This window comes from Tamandua tetradactyla, chromosome 12, assembly GCF_023851605.1.
Source record: "Tamandua tetradactyla isolate mTamTet1 chromosome 12, mTamTet1.pri, whole genome shotgun sequence".
Taxonomy (NCBI): Eukaryota; Metazoa; Chordata; class Mammalia; order Pilosa; family Myrmecophagidae; genus Tamandua; species Tamandua tetradactyla.
The window spans coordinates 56,713,392-56,729,288 of record NC_135338.1 but is presented as its reverse complement, the minus strand read 5'-3'; the positions used below and the strand labels follow the sequence as shown (position 1 = coordinate 56,729,288).

General features: G+C 41.7%; 1 long non-coding RNA gene across 2 annotated transcripts in view; it reads right to left on the bottom strand.

The window, feature by feature from the left end:
* LOC143651526 (uncharacterized) overlaps window positions 1-8,084 on the bottom strand; it is a 36,579-nt gene extending 28,495 nt beyond the window's left edge. The window contains exons 1-3 of one of the 2 annotated variants that reach the window (XR_013160011.1): window positions 7,947-8,084; window positions 6,641-6,794; window positions 5,322-5,565 (exon numbers count right to left, since the gene is read on the bottom strand). This is a non-coding gene — a long non-coding RNA (uncharacterized LOC143651526). Of the gene's footprint in view, window positions 1-5,134; window positions 5,566-6,640; window positions 6,795-7,946 lie in introns of those variants that run through there. The other variant, XR_013160010.1, reaches the window with a different exon arrangement.
* Between the last annotated feature and the right edge of the window lie 7,813 nt (window positions 8,085-15,897).

Sequence of the window (15,897 nt, the reverse complement as noted above, 5' to 3'; positions counted from 1 at the left end):
ATCAGGCAGACTCTGGTGCTTGTTTAGAACACAGTGGGTGAATTGTGGCTTTAGATACAGACCATTTTACTGTATTGTAAGATGTACTGTATCAATTTTCTATTGCTGCTATAACAAATTTTCACAAGCATAGTGTCTTAACACAGTGCAGTTCTGGAGGTCAGAGGTCTGCAATGGGACATACTGGGCTTTACAAGACTGCATTCCTTCTAGAGGCTCCAGGGGAGAATCCTTTTCCTGTCCTTTTCCTGCAAGGCTTGGTTTGTGGCCCCTTCCTCTGTCTCCAAAGCCATCGTAACATTCTCCAATCTCTGTGACTCTCACCACTGCTTCTGCTGTCCCATCTCCACTTTCACCCTCTAGCCTTCCTGCCTTCCTCTTATTAAGAACCCTGTGAGGACATTGGCCCATCCAGATAACCTAGGATAACCTCCCTATCTGTTGGCTAGCCACCTTAATTCCATTTGCAACCTCACTTTTTTTTATGCCTCTAAACATGTATTTTTATATTATATGCAAACATTTTAATTGCCCAGTGGAAGGGTTGATCTAGTCAAAAAAGTAAATAGAAATAAAAATTAAAAATTCATTAGTCCATGATTAGTAGAAGAAACATGTGATCATATTTTTTAAAATTTCAATCAGAGGGTATCTCCCTTTCTGTCTATAAGTTTAACCAGTATCATTTCTTGGGATTATTGATAAATTTCATTGGATTTATTTCTACGCTTTTATATTCCTATTATTCCCTGCTTTTTTTTTTTACCTTCTCTTCCTCTCTTTTGTTGTATCGAATCAAGTGCTCTTATTTCTGCTACTCTTTCTGAGTCAAACATTTCATTTTTAAATTCTCAATTGTTTTATTAACTATTGTGCATGTAAAAATATTTATAATGTGTTAAGTAGGAAGAATAACAATTTTAAGGACTTATGCATCCACCTACCACACTTGAATAGTTACTAAGATAATTTTACATCTCAAAATCCTTAAAAGTCCCTTTTGTCAGGTATGGTAACAGTCACAGGTTTGGGGGATTAGGACATGGACATCTCTGGAGGAGGCTACCGCATGCTCCATTATTTTATGTATCATGAAGAAAAAAAATTCAAACACTGACAAATTACATCACAATACCTTCTTATCACTTAGAGTATTCTGTGTGCATTGAGAGCTCTTTAGATCAGTTTGATATTAATATTCATCTTTATCACTCTTGTGCCCACATATAAAGGAATATATGCATGAAATGAACATCTAAGGTGCTCCTAAAACCTCTTTGGATCTAATGTCCAAATTTTGGAATCCTTTTTCAGCCCAGAACTGTCCGTAACCACATTTTTTTTCTACATGCTATCATCCTCTATGCCACCAAAGCATTAGAGAGGCAAGGTTCTTAAAAGTGTGTCCACTGTGGTCCCAGGATCTTCTATCAAGCTTCTGGACCATGCATAGGCAGGGACAGCTATATACCAACTGGCACCTGGCTGACAGCGATTTTAAGACTTACCTCCATTTTAAAGTTGCTAAAATATGAAAAAAAAAAATGGGCATTTTAGAATCGGCAAAATATGGGACCATTATATGCTAATGAATTCAAATTTATTTCATCTTCTATACTGTTTCTTCCACTGAGCTCCAGTAGTATATGCCCAACTCAGCCCCCATTAAGATGGCTCAACTGGCTTCTTAAACTCAACATTCAATTCCTCACCCCTACACAGACACAACGTACTTCTCCCCAAGTCTGTCCCCATATTATTAAATGACACTTGTTTAATTAAAAACTTGAGGAGTTATCCGTAATTCCTCTCTGTGCTGGTTTGAAAGGAAGTATGCCCCCTAAGAAAAGCCATGTTTTAATATAAATCTCATTTCTTAAGGGTAGAATAATCCCTATTCAATACTGTATATTTGAAACTGTAATGAGATCATCTCCCTGGTTGATGTGATTTAGTTAAGAATGGTTGTTAAACTGGATTAGGGGATGACATGTCTCCACCCATTTGAGTGGGTCTTGATTAGTTTCTGAAGTCCTATAAAAGAGGAAACATTTTGGAGATTCAGAGAGATTCAGAGAGAGCAGAGAATGCTGCAGCACCACGAAGCAGAGAGTCCATGAGCCAGTGACCTTTGGAGATGAAGAAGGAAAACGCCTCCCGGGGAGCTTCATGAAATCGGAAGCCAGGAGAGAAAGCTAGCAGATGATGCCGTATTCGCCATGTGCCCTTCCAGATGAGAGAGAAACTCTGACTGTGTTCACCATGTGCCCTTCCAGCTGAGAGAGAAACCCTGAACTTCATCAGCCTTCTTGAACCAAGGTATCTTTCCCTGGATGCCTTTGATTGGACATTTCTATAGACTTGTTTTAATTGGGACATTTTCTCGGCCTTAGAACTGTAAACTTGCAACTCATTAAATTCCCCTTTTTAAAAGCCATTCCGTTTCTGGTATATTGCATTCCGGCAGCTAGCTAACCAGAACACTCTCTTCTCTTCTTCACAGCTGCAATATCAACTCCTTAACAAATTTACTAAGTCCACCTCCAAAATACATATAAGCCACTTCTTTTCCCCATCTCCACAGCTACTGCTCCTGTCTAAGTCACCATCACCATCACCAATGTGGTGGCCCTTCACTGCTCTCCCTACTTCGTCTCTTGCCCTTGTTGTCCATTCTCTGCATGGCAGCCAGTGTGGTCTCATTAATACACACACACACACACAAAATGATTCATAAAACCCTTCCTGGGCTTTATCTCCCTCCACTGCTCTTGGAAGGAGAGCCAAGCTCCTTACCCCAACCAGGGAGGCCAATGTTATCTGGCCCCCACCTCTCTGACCTCATCTCCCCCCACCATGAGGTAGATGAGTCAAGGTCTCTCCATTTTCTTCTGGGTTTCATTGCTTTCAGTTTCTTGTTTCTGCAGCTTTCTCTATTTGTCTGAATTTCATTCTCTTATAATGGATTCCAGTGAGAAGCCGAAGACCCAACATAGCCCACACCTTAACTGAAGTATCCTCATCAAAAGGTCCTATTTTCAATATGTCTACACTCACAGGAATAGCTTAGGTTTAAGAATATGATTTCTTGGGGTACATACAGTTCCAAACCACCACAAATTCCTGCTAACACCAAGCTTATTTATTCCTCAGTGGCTTTGCACCAACTGCTTCCTCTGCCTCTCACCCTGCCCTCGACTGGCCTCTTCTCTTTCTTCTGCTCTCAGCTTAAATGCCCCCTCCTCAGAGAGACTTCCCTGACCTCCCCATCTAACCTCATACACACAGCCATGCACACATTCTGTCTCTTTCTATCACAATAGCCTACTCTGTATTTTTCATGACCTTATTTCTCGATTAATCTAACTCCATGAGATCAGGAAAATTCTCTCTCTTATTCTTCTGTGCATCTCAACAACCAGAACAGTCCCTAGCACATTGTTCAAAACAATTCATTCAACAAATGAATGCTCAATAAATATTTATGGGTTAAAATGCAGAATAGATATTAGTATCATCAAATTGCAAAGGTTGCTCCTGTGCTGATTTTAAAATATGTCCACGATTCTTTGGTGCTCCTCCCTTTAAACAGTGTAGCCTAATTGTCCTCCCTTTGAATGTGAACTGAACTTAATGACTCACTTCTACCACACAAAATGTGGCAGAAGTGATATTCTGTGATTTCTAAGATGAGGTCATAACAAGGATGTCTTCTGCTGGTTTGCCCCCATAACCTTTCCCCCCTCTCAAATCACTTGCTCTGGGAGAAGGCAGCTGTCACATTTGGAGGCCACTCAAGTAATCCATGGAGAGGTCTGTGTCAGAAGAAACTGAGACTTCTGCCAATATTCAGTACCAATTTGCCAGCCATGAGCGCGAGCTACCTTGAAAGTGAATCCCCCAGCCCCAGCCAAGACTTCAGTTGACTGCAGCCCTAAACTATAATCTTGGCGGTAGCCCCATGAGCAAAATTGCAGCTGAGCCGTTTCCAAACTCCCGACCCAGAAGCTGTGAGATCATTAATGTTCGTTATTGTTTTAAGTCACTAAATTTTGGGATAATTTGTTAAACAGCAATTGCTAACTAATACAGTAGGTATATACAGGGGCATACAACGTGATCCCTTTCTAGAAACAACATCAAGGAAGAAAATGAAATCAGTCCAACGTGAATATTTGTTCATAATGAACTCATTTGAGTCCTGGATTTTACTATTTTCTCTTAAAGGTGCTTGGTAATATAGTGTAAACTATCATGAGATTATGGTCAAGCTCATGGGTCTATATTTGAAAACTGGCACACCATCCTCAGTCTTCAGGGATTCCTCATGTTCTCTTTATTTCCACAAACATGTTGCAGTAGCACATGCAAGTAACTTCAGGACCTGGGATAATATTCATTTTAATGAGAGACTCAAATTCTTTTAAAAAATGGTACGTGCTTTTCCCCCAACTTCTCTCTAGATGATCTCCAAATTCTTTGACAGCTCTTCCTAAAGTTTATAAAATTTTACTGATCTTGGTTCAAGAGGCTCAGCATGTAAGGTGGAGAAATTAGAACTTGTTGGACTTCGATCTGGGTTACTGATGGGACCTTGTATGACTCACTCTCCTGAGCCCCCACCTATCTTGCTCTTCCTATGCACACCCATGCACATATACACATGCATGCGCACACATGCACATATGCACACACAGGCACACATGCACTGGGCTGTTGGGAAGATAAGCAAGATAACATATATAAAGATCCTTACATGGGACTGGTAAAAAGCTAGCACTGTAGATAAATTATTATTCTAAGAGGCTGCCTTTGCTTACTTGACACATGGCTGAACTTGTCTAGGAAATCATCTAAGACTGAATTATCAAATCTGAGTCATTAGATCACTTTAGACCAAAACAGACTAAAGAAGAAGAGAACAGGAAGTGACATTTATTGGGCAACTACCCTGTACCCAGCACTTTACAATACGTCACTTCAGTCTCTCTTCTCCAACAAGCAGGCATTATGACCCCACTGTAGATATGGGGAAACTGAGGCACAAGTCACATAGTCAGTAAGAGGTAGAATCAAGCTTCAAACCCAAGTTGGCCTCACACACACATGGATTTTTTTTCTTTAATATGCAAGTGTTCATTTCCATATACGTTGAAAAAAACAGACAAGAATAGCTATGCACTTTCCTTTATCTTTAAGAATTTGGGGCCAAATGAGAGTTCTGGCCACTGGAGCAGTGTAAATGTGAGGAAAGGATGTGAGTGAGCAGCAGCTGATTATGCAGTGGCACTGCACCGAGAACATAGCAATGTCAAACTCACTTTGAAATTGTCTGCTGCAGTCCCCTCCATGGGCCTCTCTCTCTGGGCTCTGCATGAGGATGGCAGTGACGAAAGGACTGAGGTCTCCAGACATCCTGGTTCTGCAGGATGAAGAAGAGTAGCTTGGAGGTCCATCAGCCCATCACTTCCCGCTGCAATCACTTTTTAGCATGTGACCTGGATGAGTTACTTAGCTTCTGACCCTGTCCAGGGAGGATGGCACTTCGGAGCTCATTGAATTTTCCTAGGATTTAATGAGATTGTGTATGTAGAGTGCCTGGCATATAATAGGTGCCAGAGCATAAGGTGGAGAAATTTAAATATCCTGGGCTTTGCTCTGGGTTAGCAGTGTGACTTTGTGTAAAACAACCTTGCCACTCCCACCCAAACACTCCCCCATCATAGTCACACGCAGGCACAATTATGCACAGTCACACATACTCACCCATACACATAATCACACATGCTTACACTCACACCCATACACAGTCACATGTGCCCATGCACACCCACACACAGTCATACACACATTTAATCACACATGATTACATACACTCACACATACCCACACGGTCACTCATCCACACATAATCATATGCAATCACATTCACACATACACATAGTCACACTCACACACACCCACACACATAATCCCACACACTCACACACATCCACATGCATAACCATGTACACCCACACTCGTACACACATAGTCACACCCACACAATCCCACACACACCCATATACATAGTAACACATGTCCACATTCATATACACATACTTACAGATGCTCACACAGTCACACACACTCATTCACACATTTAATCATACACAATCACACCCACACATAGTCATATATTCACACACACAATCACATGCACACATAGTCACACATACTCACACGCATAATCATGTATACCCACACATACACACAGTCACACCCACACAATCACACACTCACACATATAGTCACATATCACACACATAATCACTACACATATAGTCATACCCACTCACCCACTTACGTAATCCCCCCACACAGTCACATATGCTCACACACACACACATAATCACACACATGCACATTATACATACACACACTCTTTCCCCTATCACCAGTTACCTATGAGACCTGAGACCAGCTCTACCCAATCAACATATAATGCTAGATATATTTAAGTTTTTCTAGTACTGCCAATAAAAAGAGAGAAAAGAAACACGTAAATTCATTTTAATAATATATTTTGTCTAACACAAAATAATCCAAATTATTATCATTTCCACATGTAATCAGTATTTTAAAAATTAAAATATCTTACCTTTTTTTTGTACTAAGATCTTTGTAATCCAATACATATTTTATACTTTGAGTACATCTCAATTTGAATTTGCCACATTTCAAGGGCTCAACAGCCACAGGTGGTTCAGCCGTGTAGGCAGTCTTTCTCTTCCTCTGAGCTTTGGTTCCCTCAGCTGCGAGGAGGAGGGGACAGGGCATAACCTCAGGATCGCCTCTGAGCTGAACAGCACAATCCTCGTACCCCAGCTGCCCTCCCCATTTCCTGATTGATTTGCGGGGGATCCCCTCTATTAGTACACAGAACAATGTGGACTCTGCTGAGATTTAATGAAGCAGAACAGCTCCAGGCTATAAAAATGTCATTAGGCAGCCCTCCAGCCCCTGGGTTAACCAGGGAAGTATTGAAAGAGCACATTAGGGAGATAATCAGCTGATAATTCCTGCAGAAATGGAGGGACTGCCTTGAAAGCTGACTAAAGCAAGAAGCAGTCATTCTAGGCTGCCACCTCTCAAAAGAGGGGTCACAACAGATAGGAATTATTCCTATAACTTTGACTAACAGAATTATTTTTTTTAAGAGCGAGATCAGTCATCTCATCAATGGCCAATAAATATGAAAAGAGGATCAATCTCTGGAATAATCAAAGAAATGCAAACTGAGCCACAAATGTGCCATTTTTCACACATGAAAGTGTCAAATACTTTTAGAGTGATAAGACCCAGTGTCGGTGAGAATGTAGTGAAATGAGCAGTTTCGTATACTGCCAGCGAGACTATAAATGGGTTTGACTTTTCTGAAAAGCAATTTGACAGTAAGTATTACATGCTTTCAAAATATGCAGTAATCTCTCTTTCTCTCCCTGTTTCTATCTTAAGGAAATAATCAAAGAGACTTTATCATTTAGCTTGTTCTATAAAAGATAGCACCCCAAAACTACCCTGGCAGATCTCGCCTGGGCTGACATGGCTGATCTTTTTCATACATCTGCAGTCAGCTGGCAGGTCAGCTGGTAACCAGATAATTCAGGACGGTGAGGCAGCCATGAAAAATGCTTCATAGATCTCCCACTACAGGGCACTTCACTCGCCAAAGGCCCAGCTAAGCTGCTGTGCTCTGAAATCCAGCTCTACATTCACACTGAGGCTGCATGGCCCGTGGACTACTCCCAGGCCCATTCCTGGGAGACACTAGTCTTCTCTGTCAGAAACTTCAACTCAAGGACTCCTCAATGGCTTTGCAACCCTTCCTGAGTTTGTACAGCAGCCAAGGACAATTCTACCCAACCCCAGCTCCCTCCCCATTTTGTCTTACACAGGCATTGTACCTAATAAAATCTTTGCGTGTTTAATCCATCTTGGCTTCTGGGAAGACCCAGACTGACATAGGTGGTCCCACCCACATGTCTGGTAGCTGTCTGGCTGGGGGCCCCTCATCTTCCCAAAGGCTAACTCAGCTCGTTCTCATAGTGAGCTCAGGGATGCAAGCCCAGGAGCATTATTGCCTCATTGGTCATACCCAGAATCAGCATGGGAGAGGAGTATCCAAGGGTGTGGATATAGGCAGGACAATTACTGTGGCTCTGTTTGCAAACAGTCTGCCATGGAGACTTTCAGAAATGTTTTTGCAAGAACATTCATTGTGTAACTCATTTATCCATTCAACATCTATTGATTGAATGCCCACTACGAGCCAGGCGCTGTTCAAGATGCTGGGATTTTTGTTATAATCAAATTGGCAAGCATAAAGCCTCCAAAAAAATGGAGACTTTATTCTAGTGGACAGAGGCAGGTATACCAAAATCAAAGGAAGCAAAAGAATAATGTTGGCTAATAGTAATTATTACACAGAGAATACCAAGTCAACATGTGGCTGTGTGATCATGAACTGAGGGGAGGATGGTGGTCAGGGATAAAGTGAACCATGGGTATATTCCAGGCAAAAGGAACACACTAAGCAAAGGGCCAGAGGCAGGGACAAGAAGGAAGATGGTGAGTCAGTCCAGGGAGGTGGGTGAGGAGAAGAGGGAATGTGAAGAGGGTGCAGAAGTAAGACAGGGTCAGAGCACAGAGGCCTCTGTATGCCAGGGAAGGAGTTGGGATATATTCCAAATGTGATGGGAAACTACTCAATGGTTTTTGTTTTGTTTTATTTTTTTTTTAAAGGGGAATTTAATAAGTTGCAAGTTAACAGCTTTTAGGCCTATAAAAATGTCCAAACTAAAGCAAATCTATAGAGATGTCCAATCTAAGGCATCCAGGGAAAATACATTGGTTCAAGAAGGCTGATGAAGTTCAGGGTTTCTCTCTCAAGTGGAAAGGCACATGGCGATCACGGTCAGGGTTGCTCTCTCAAGTGAGAAGGCACATGGTGAAACTGGCATCATCTGCTAGGTTTCTCTCCTGGCTTCCTGTTTCATGAAGCTCCCCAGGAGGCATTTTTCTTCATCTTCAAATGTCGCTGACTGGTGGACTCTGCTTCTCATGGCTATGTCATTCTGCTCTGCTCTCTCTGAGTCACCACTCGAAGGTTTTTAAATAGGGAAGTGATGAGATCTGATTAGAAATCTGAGTAAATATTAGATTAGAGAGGAGGCAGGAGTGGAAACAGGCAGAACTTTTAGTAGTCTGCTGTGGTGCGCCAGCGAGAAGGAATATTGGCTTGATATTGAGTGTGTCACTAGAGAAGGAAATTGAGAAAAATTGATTGATTAGAGATACATTTTGAAGTAGAGTCAATAGGACTTGCTAAGGACTTGTATGTGAGAGGTGTGTGAGGGAAAGAGAGGAAGGAAGAACAACTCCCAGTGTTTGGCTCCAGGTTCTAAGTGTTAGGTGGTGGTTTCATGTGGAATGATGGAGGCTCCTGGAGGTGGCAATGGGAATCCAAAACTCCATTCCCCATTTTTAGCCGACTCCCATCGTCACCACCATCCCTTGAAGCTGACCTCATCAAAAACAGGCTTCAAGGGATGGTGGTGATGATGGGAGTCAGCTAAAGATGGGGAAGCATGAAGGTAGACACAGCACCAACAGATCACATGTACAAGAAGTTTTATTGTGAATGGATCAGAGAAGCAAGACAGTAGCTGAAGGAGGGAGGAGGTCTTTCAAGAGAGGACTTTGTTTTTCCTAATAGCAGAGCAGGTATCTAACATGATGGGATTGGTCAGTGGGATAAGAAGTTGAATATTCAGGAAAGTATGGGATGATTGGATGTGGAGTCTTTGAAAAGGACAGAAGAGATAAGATCCAGAGCCCATGTTGGTTTGTTCTTTGATAGAGCAGGGGCAGGCCATCCAAGGTAAAGGGGGTTGTTCTAGTTTGCTAACTGCTAGAATGCAATATACCAGAAATGGAATGACTTTTAAAAGGGGAAATTAATAAGTTGACAGTTCTAAGGCCAAGAAAATGTCCCAATTAAAACAAATCTATAGAAATGTCCAATCTAAGGCATCCAGGGAAAGATACCTTGGCTCAAGAAGGCTGATGAAGTTCAGGGTCTCTCTCTCAACTGAGAAGGCACATGGAGAACACAGTCACAGTTTCTCTCTTGGCTGGAAGGGTACATGGTGAGCAGGGCATCATCTCCTAGCTTTCTCTCCTGGCTTCCTGTTTCATGAAGCTCCCCGGGAGGCATTTTCCTTCTTCAACTCCAAAGGTCGCTGACTTGTGGGCTCTCTGCTTCTCATAGCTATGTCATTCTTCTCTGCTCTCTCTGAATCTCTTTCTCCAAAATGTTTCCTCTTTTGAAGGACTCCAGTAAACAAATCAAGACCCACCCAAATGGGTGGAGACACACCTCCAGCTAATCCAGCTTAATAACCACTTTTGATTAAATCACATCTTCGAGGAGATGATCTGATTACAGTTTCAAACATACAATACTGAATAGGGATTAGGAGAAACAGCTGCCTTTTCAAAATGGGATTAGGATTAAAACATGACTTTTCTAGGGTACATACATCATTTCGAACCAGCACGGGGGGAAGACATTACATTCATTGATACACCTGGCAATTCTATCTCATGAATTCCTCACTCTAGTCTGTGAATATACAACATGGTAGGGATGTCTCACTGTATCTCCAGAAGCTCTCCCAACTTGCAGAGTGTGGTACTTGCTCAAAAGATGTTTGCTGAGTAAATAATTCCCAAATCAATTTCTAATATTTATGTTAAAAGACAGGGGACTGCTTCTGTACAAATAAACCAACAGTAGTGGATACATCAGTGATTCTATTCCCTGCTGTGTCTTCTTCACCTCCTCCTCTGCCTATCAGAGTCCTCATAAGCCATCACACCAGTGCCACCTCCTCCAGGGGGCTTTCATTGATTCTTCCAGGTTTGGGGGTCAGCTTCCTTCCTCAAACTTGCACCAGATATATTCATATGCCTCTTCTGACAACTCACCCACTTCGTCTAGAATTAGGCTAATTACTGTATTTTTGTCTCGATTATTTCCTAACCTACTGTTTATAAATGAATGAATGGTAGAGTCCCTAAGAATAGAGATGCGTCAAGGTGCCTAGCAGGCCTCCATGCATATTTTCTTTATCAAGTTATAGACTTAGCATGACTTCTTTTTTCCACAGAGGTTGAAATTATAGACCCGCTCTGCAGAAAGGAAAGGTGGCTTATCACTAGCTCCAAGCAAACTGCAGAGTGATAGGTTTTCAGATTTCAGTGCACATCTAATGGGGAAGTTAAGTAAACCAGGACCTACTAGAAACCCAGCCAACAAAAGCAGGTGTTCCTTTTCTGGCAAGCCTGAAAGTGCTTCGAGACAGGATCAGCCCAAATGCCTGATGTTCCTTCTCATATCCCCGGCACCTGGCACAGGGCCTGGCCTGGAACTGGTCCCCCAAGTATTTGCAGAACTGTTGAATTCCAGAGCCTGCGAGCCTCCCTATGGTCTTTTTACCACTGTAGTCCTTGAACTGTAAGTATTCTATAATAGTTGCTAAAAGATATTATACTACAAAGAGGCAATTTTAAAGGTCTGAGTTAGGCTCAACTATTTCTAGCAGTGTGAGATGGGAAAGAACTTCGTTAGGACCCACGAGCTGACTCAGCTGACTTGGGGAGCTTCCTGTGGACAGCGATGGATGGTTTGGTGTGGCTCCAAGAAGCAGAGTCAGGACTGAAGGCTGGGATGAGGAGTTGCTCAGAGGCAGATTTCAGCTCAGGTCCAGGATGAATTTCTTAGCCATGAGCTTTACACAATGAAACCAGCTGCATCCTCCCCTCTGACATTCCAGCAGAGCTGGCAAAATGTGAATCCATGAATCTTTTAGCTTTGGAGAGAAAAGGTAGACATCTACTGTTATGGGCTGAACTGTGTTTCCAAAAAAGATATGTCCAAGTCCTCACGCACCCATTCCATGAAGATGACGTCAATGTAATTAAGGTGAGGCCATTCTGGATTAGGTTGGGCACTAGTCCAGTGCAACTGATGTCCTTACAAGAAGAAAGAAATTTGGACACAAAGACACATGAGAGGGGAGAAGACCACATGACAATGGAGGCAGAGATTGTAGTGCTGCAGCCAAGGGCCTCTGAGAATTGCTGGAAAATCACCAGCAACTGGAAGAGCAAGGAAGGATTCTCCCCTCCAGGCTTCAAAAGGAATGTGGCCCTGCCAACACCTTGATTTTAGGTATCTAGTCTCTAGAAATGGAACAATACATGTTTGTGGTGCTTGGTTTCAGCAACCCCAGGAAACCAAGACACCTTCAAATGTTAGCAAATGTGTGGGGGCGCCCAGCAATCCTCGTGCAACTCATTATCTATGAAAGTCTTATCATGAAATTGCAGCATTTCAGTTACATCTTCAGGCTCATTTCTAATTTTAGTTCTCTTGCTATTTCCATCACATCTGCAGTTACTACCTCCACTGAAGTCTTGAACTCCACAAAGTCGTCCATGAGGGTTGGAATCAACTTCTTCCAAACTCATATTAATGTTGATATTGTGACCTCCACCCATGAATCAGAAATGTTCTTGACAACATCTAGAATGGTGAATCTTTTCCAGAAGTTTTCAGTTGGCTTCACAAATCCATTAGAAGAATCACTATCTATGGTAGCTATCATAGCCTTACAAAACATATTTCTTAAATAATAACACTTGAAAATTGACATTATTTCTTGATCCATGGGCTGCAGAATAGATGTTGTGCTAGCAGGTGTGTTAGTTTGCAAGCTGCTGGAATGTGATATACCAGAACTGGAATAGGTTTTAAAAGAGGGAATTTAATAAATTACAAGTTTACAGTTCTAAGGAAATGAAAGTATCCAAATTAAGGAACCAACAAGAGGTTACCCTCACTGAAGAAAGGCCAATGGGTCAGAAACAGCTCTGTTAGCTGGGTAGTCATGTGGCTGGCATCTGCTGGCCCTTTCCTCTTGGGCTCTGTCGTTTTCAGCCTCTGTTCCTGTGGCAGTTCCTCATTTTGCTTCTCCAGGGCTGGCTTTCATCTCTTGGCTTCCCTTGGCTCTCTCCAGGTTCTGGCTTTCTAAACAGCTCATGGTGATGTCTTGGGGGCTCCAAGCATTTCCAAATCTCCATGTCTCTGTTCTCCACATATCCACATCTATATTAGCTCTGCTGTGAAGTTTCAGTCAGCTCTGAGGCTTCTGTTGTTTCTCTAGGCTCTGTCATTCCTGTCTTTTCTGCTCTCTCCCAAAATGTGTCCAGCAAATTAATCAAGACCTACCTGGAATGGGTGGAGTCACATCTCCATCTAATCAAAAGTTAATACCCACAATTGGGTGTGTCACATCTCCAAAGAGATGATCTAATCAAAAGAGTCCAACCTACATTATTGAATAAGGATAAAAGAAGCAGCTGCTCCCACAAGATTGGATTAGAATTATGGCATGGCTTTTCTTGGGTACATATTTTCAAACTAGCACAGCAACAGCAAGCATGAGAAAAACTTTCACCTTGTTGTATCTCTCCATCAGGTGCATTGTAAATGAACAATCATATTTTGAAATGAATCTTTTTTTTCTGTGCAGTACATCTCAACAGTGGGCTTAAAATATTCAGTAAACCATATTATAAACAGGTGTGCTATCATCCAGGCTTTGTTGTTTCATTTATAGAGCACAGGCAGAGTAGACTTAGCATAAATTCTTAAGGGCCCTAGGATTTTCAGAATGGAAAACGAGCACTGGCTTCAACTTAAAGTCACCAAGTGCATTAGCCCTAACAGTAGAGTCAGCCTGTACCTTGAGGCTTTGAAGCCAGGCAATGAACTCTCCTCTTTAGCGATGAAAGTCCTAGTTGGCATCTTCTTCCAAATGAAGTCTGCTTCATCTTCATTGAAAATCTGTTGGTGGGTTGTAGCCACCTTCATCAATGATCTTTTTTTTGTTTGTTTGTATGCTGTTTGGAGGGAGTCACATTTCATTCTTTTTCCGTGTGTGTATCCTCTTATTGCAGCACCATTTTCTGAATTTTGGGTTGTTTGGGGTTTTTTGTTTGTTTGCTTGCTTGTTTGCTTGGGAAGTACATGGGCTGGGAATCGAATCTGGGTCTCCAGCATGGCAGGTGAGAATTCTACCACTGAATACCCTCGCACCCCCTATCAGTGATCTTAACTAGATCTTCCAGATAACTTGCTGCAGCTTGTACATCAACACTTGCTGTTTCACCCTGCACTTTCATCTTATGGCAACAGCTTCTTTGTTTAAACCTCATGAACCAACCTCTTGTAGTTTCAAACTTTTCTTCTGCAGCTTCCTCACCTCTCTCAGACTTCACAGAATTAAAAAGAGTTAGAGCCTGACTCTGGATTAGGCTTTGGCTTAAGAATTGATTTGGCTTGTTTGTGTTGTACAGTTGTATGGTTTTGTTTTTTTAATTTTTATTCTAGTAACATATACACTACAAAAAATTTCCCATTGAAAATTCTGGTACAGTGTCAAATAACAGTGGTGGCAACAGGCATCCTTGTTTTGTTCCTTATCTTCGAGGAGGCTCTTGGTCTTTCACTACTGAGTAGGAGGTTGGCTGTGAGTTTTTTCATAAATTCCCCTTTTCTTGTTGGGAAAGTTTCCTTCTATTCCTAGTGTTCTAAGTGTTTTTGTTGGTAAGGGGTGCTGGATTTTGCCTTTTTTTCATCAGTTAAGAACATCATGTGGTTTTTGTCCTTCATTCTTTTTACATTGTTGTGCTGGTTGGAAATGATGCATGTACCCTAGAAAAGCCATGTTTTAATCCTAATCCCAGTTTGTAAAGGCAGCCGTTTCTTCTAATCCCTATTCAGTATCATATGTTTGAAACTGTAATTAGATCATCTCCCCGGAGAAGTGATTCAATCAAGAGTGGTTGTTAAACTGGATTAGCTGAAGGTGTGTCTGCACCCATTTGGGTGAGTCTTTATTAGTTTCTGAAGTCCTATAAAAGAGGAAATATTTTGGAGAAAGAGAGATTCAGAAAGAGCAGAGAACAACATAGCCACGAGAAGTAGAGTCCACCAGCCAACGACCTTTGGAGATGAAAAAAGAAAATGCCTCCTGGGGAGTGTCATGAAACAGGAAGCCAGGAGAAGAAGCTAGCAGATGACACCATGTTCACCATGTACCTTTCCAGATGAGAGAGAAACTCTGACTGTGTTCACCATGTACCCTTCCACTTGAGAGAGAGAGACCCTGAACTTCATTGGCCTTCTTGAACCAAAGTATCTTTCCCTGGATGCCTTTGATGAGTCATTTCTATAGACTTGCTTTAACTAGGACATTTTCTCGGCCTTAGAACTGTAAACTTATTAAATTCTCCTTTAAAAAAAAAAGAATTGATGTGGCTGGTTTGATATTATATCCAGACCACTAAAATATTCTCCAAATCAAGAATAATGCTCTTTTGCTTTCTTATTATTCATGTGTTCACTTGAGAAGCATTCTTAATTTCCTTCAAGAATTTTTCCTTTGTATTCACATCTTGGCTAACTGCAGCAAGAGGCATAGCTCAGCTTTCAACACACCTTAACATTTCTAGCTTTTGATAAAATAAAAGATGTGATATGTTTCCTTTCATATGAACACTTAAAAGCCATTGTAAAGTTACTAACTGGCCTAATTTCAATATTGTTGCATCTCAGGGAATAGGGAGGCCTGAGGAGAGGGACAGAGACAGAAGAATGCCAGTGGTGGAGCCATCAGAACACATAGAATATTTATTGATTTTGTTTGCTGTCTTACATGGGCATAGTTTGTGGCGCCTCAAAATAATTACAATAGTAACATTAAAGATCAAAGATCACTATAACAG